At 44.7% G+C, this 4,182-nt stretch overlaps 1 pseudogene; it reads right to left on the bottom strand.

Annotated features, from left to right (window-relative positions):
* Positions 1 to 3,194: 3,194 nt before the first annotated feature.
* Positions 3,195 to 3,979, bottom strand: LOC107182497 (annotated as a pseudogene).
* Positions 3,980 to 4,182: the final 203 nt, after the last annotated feature.

Raw genomic sequence — 4,182 nt, 5'->3', positions numbered from 1 at the left:
CTTCCTCTCTGAAATCAATAAAATACATATATGTTTTAAAAATGTAAATAAGCTTATAAGACCTCTCACCATCCTCTAAAACATATTTGTTATATATTTATGAAACTGTGAAATATGAACCTAAACACAAAATTGAACCAGTTTGATTAGCACAGAATAAGGGACTCTACCTGCCAAACTCATAGATAGATAGATAGATAGATAGATAGATAGATGTATATATCGATATCTATAAAAGCCAAGCAATTGGAACAACCAGAATGACCAGTGGCTATGATGCACACTGCAGCCAGTCAACCAGCCTGATGGGGGAAGGGCTGGCCAGCCAACCTCCCGTGGCCCCTCCCCCCGGCCAGCTGGCCCAAATAGGGGCAGGCGGGCCACAGCCATCTGTGCAGGAATTCGTGCACCAGGTCTCTAGAGTATGTGTGTGCGTGTGTGTGTGTGTGTGTGTGTGTGTGTGTATACACCTATATGCCTATATGCCTATATGCCTAATCGACCATTATGATCAGACAACTGGACAACCAGCGGGTAGCTATGATGCACACTGACCACCAGGGAGCAGACACATAATGCAGGAGCTGCCTCCTGGTTATCAATGTACTCCCAACAGCCAACCTCCCACAGCTGGCCAACCTCCAAAGGTTTCTCCCCTCTTGCCGGCTTCCCTGATTGGGACTGGTGAGAAGGTCCGATGGCCCTGATCATGGTCAGGCCAAGGGACCCCACCCATGCACAAATTTGTGCACCGGGCCTGTAGTTCATTATAAGATCAAATAGAATTATAGGAGTCCTGTCACTAATTGTTTTAGATGATCTATCAACATGATGTATGAGAAAAGTATGTGTCCTAAAACTAAGAAAAGAAGCATTTGGATAATGCCTGGCACATAATAAGTGCTCAATAAATAATAGATGCTATTGTTATAATTCTCCCCATAATTATTTTAGAACTCTTAGGATATTTTACATGTACAATCACTAAGCCATATCTACCTGATCTTGTCTAAATACATTTGGTTTTTCAGATCTCTGTGGAGAACATTTATCTTTGTTAAACTGCATTTTGTCTAAATTAAAATGTCTTATTGTAGCCCTAACCAGTTTGGCTCAGTGTATAGAGTGTCAGCCTGCAGACTCAAGGGTCCCAGGTTCGATTCCGGACAAGGGCATGTACCTTGGTTGCGGGCACATCCCTAGAAGGGAGTGTGCAGGAGGCAGCTGATCGATGTTTCTCTCTCATCAATATTTCTAACTCTCTATCCTTCTCCCTTCCTCTCTGTAAAAAATCAATAAAATATGTTAAAAAATAAAATAAAATGTTTTATTGTAACCTGTTAAAATCTCTTTGGATCATGATTTGGTTAGAAACATGCAATCTTCTCCCACACTTACAAATCGATGCATTCATTTATTGATAGCAATTGAATATTCTGTCTACAAGTCATCTTTCTAAAGATAGATTGTCATAATTAGACTGAAAATATAGAGTTCAAATAAATAGAAAATTTGTAGCGTATTGTGTCTTTACCACAGAACACACTAACAATTAACACACATGTTCATGCACAATTAAATTCACTTAAAGTCCAATACTAGCTTGTCATTATTTGTTTGTTTGCATTTGTCCTCTTCAGTGGAATGTAGGAATATACAATAACCACACCTCGTTAATCAGGGTCTCAGTCTTGTTATTTTTTAATTAATTCATTCCACAAATATTTATTGACTTCTTACTACATGAAGGTCCTTTGTAAGATAAAATATAAGATAGCTATGACAGCACTCCTTAAGAAAGTCCATTTGCCTTGGGGGTGCTCTGCCCTTTGGGTTACAAAAAGCCTAATGAAATGTATCATAGAGCCTAGGGTAAGAGGATATTTCAAATTCTCACTCTTACCAAGAATAGACAGGCTACTGTTTTGTCCTAGGGCAGTGAGGCGAACCTATGACACACGTGTGAGAGGTGACATGCGAACTCATTTTTTGGTTGATTTTTCTTTGTTAAATGGCATTTACATATATAACATAAATATCAAAAATATAAATCTTTGTTTTACTATTGTTGCAAATATCAAAAAATTTCTATATGTGACATGGCACCAGAATTAAGTTAGGGTTTTTCAAAATGCTGACACGCCGAGCTACAAAGGCTCGCCATCACTGTCCTAGGGTGTTCATTCCACCCAAAATTAGAAGCTCCAATAAATGCAGGGTACAGTTGTGAGTATGCAAAGCACAGAGTTTATCCTTGTGTTATTTATTAATTACCATATTATTATCCATACAAATAACAGTAAACCTATTTTTGCCTCACACTATATGTGGTGGATCTTACTAACTGAAAAGAGTTGAGATATCCAATATAAGTGATAGTTTGTCATTTGGTTCTCCCCACTTCGCAGAGAGGTTGATATTTCATCAACCCTATTAATAGCTGAAAACCTGAGGCTCACGGATACTGATTAACTCGTTTAGGCACACACATCAAGCACATGGCGGGGCCAGAATTCAAACATTCATCTGCATGCCTGCCAAGCCTGTCCTCTCTCCACAGTACTGTTGGGACATTCTGGAATCAGCGTGTGGTGAGGGCCACACACATCTCTAGTCCTGGGACAAATAGGAGAGGGTCGCTTGGAAGTATTCATACCAGTCATTCTATCACTAGATTCAGTTATTTGACTTTTTTTTTTTCTTTTTCAGGTGAGGCATATTGTAAAAACACATTTTTATAAATTGAAATACAAATATATGTATACACATGCATATTATATATATATGTATATATATATACACACTAGAGGCCCAGTGCACAAAATTTGTGTACTTGGGTGGGTCCCTCAGCCGGGCCTGTGCCCTCTTGCAATCTGGGGCCCCTTGGGGGTCCCTTCCCTGGCTGCTGGCATCAGTTTTCCTCTGGCGCCCAGAACCCAGGCCTTCGCTCTTTGCCGGGAGGGGCCCGCGCGGTGGGAGAGGGGCTTAGCTCTTATGTTTGGTAACTTTCTGAAACATGCTGGTTGTTAAGGGCTGATTTGGGTAATCAACAAAATGTATGTTAAAATCCTAATCCCCAGAACCTCAGAATGTACCTGTATATGGAGATAAGATCTTTAAAGAGGGGATTACATTAAATTGAGGCAGTTCCAGTGGGACCCTTAGCCCATCTTTTTTTTTTTTCCCGGGGAAAGCATGGGGTCCGTTTATTGGAGGGTCAGTCAAAGGGGGAGCTGGCTAGGGTGGGGTAGGGCAGCAGCTTGTCTGGCCCCCAAGAAACCCAACTTGAGTACAGAGCCTCGTCCACTTTGAAGCCAAAGTCTTCCTCTACCTTTATCTGCATGGGGGCCGGCTCCGGAGTCAGTGGGACTCCTGCCCGGCGCCCTTCCAGTGGCACTTGCCGCCTCTTCCAACCACTGGGCCCCTCACCAGGGGCCGGGCTGCTGGCTTCTGTGGGTGCTGGCATCCTCCTGGGCGGAGACAGCCCCTCTTCTTCGGAGGCTTGTTCTCAGCGTTGCCTGGGGTAGGGGTGTCTGTGCCCTGGCTGCCCTCGTCCTCCAGTAAGATAGTGAACTGGCTGGCCTGGTAGTCATCGCCATAGGAGTCCAGAACCCTCATGAGGAATCTCCGCTCCTGTTGTAGTCTCTGTGTTATCCTCTATATCTGATGGAGCCTGTTCAGTACCCGCTTGTTCACCTGCTCGATCTCCCTGCAGCGCCGATCCAGCGCCTGGTACTTCCTGTGATTGAGTTCCCGTTGGTGTTGCGGCCGGCCTCAAGCTGCCTCCTCCTCTTCTTCTCGCTCCCGGAGGCTGGAGCTGCCCAGACCCCCAGACACAAACTCCACTTTGGTCTCAAGCTTGCTCTTCAGGATGTGACCACCAAACAGCTGGAGGCAGCGCCAGCTCCGAGCCGGGAGGTGCTGAGAACTCCTCAAAGCCCAAGGCTGCCATGGACCCCTCTCTCTGCTCCAGCTCCATTTCCCCCTGGCTCCCAGCACAGAACTTCCAACCTTGCAAACCTCTATGTTAAAGTGGCTCACAAAATAACACACCCCATCTGATTCCACAGCCAGGCGACCAGGCCCCAGCCACTAAGCCTCTGGGAGTTGTAGTTCTCTCCTTCTGGCTCCCCTCCCTTGTCCCACCCCCACACCAAGTCCCCGGTGAAAGGCCCTGCTCGC

The sequence above is a fragment of the Myotis davidii genome, unplaced genomic scaffold, assembly GCF_000327345.1.
Source record: "Myotis davidii unplaced genomic scaffold, ASM32734v1 scaffold916, whole genome shotgun sequence".
Taxonomy (NCBI): Eukaryota; Metazoa; Chordata; class Mammalia; order Chiroptera; family Vespertilionidae; genus Myotis; species Myotis davidii.
The sequence above is the reverse complement of the archived record's forward strand: the minus strand, read 5'-3'. Positions and strand labels throughout refer to the sequence as shown.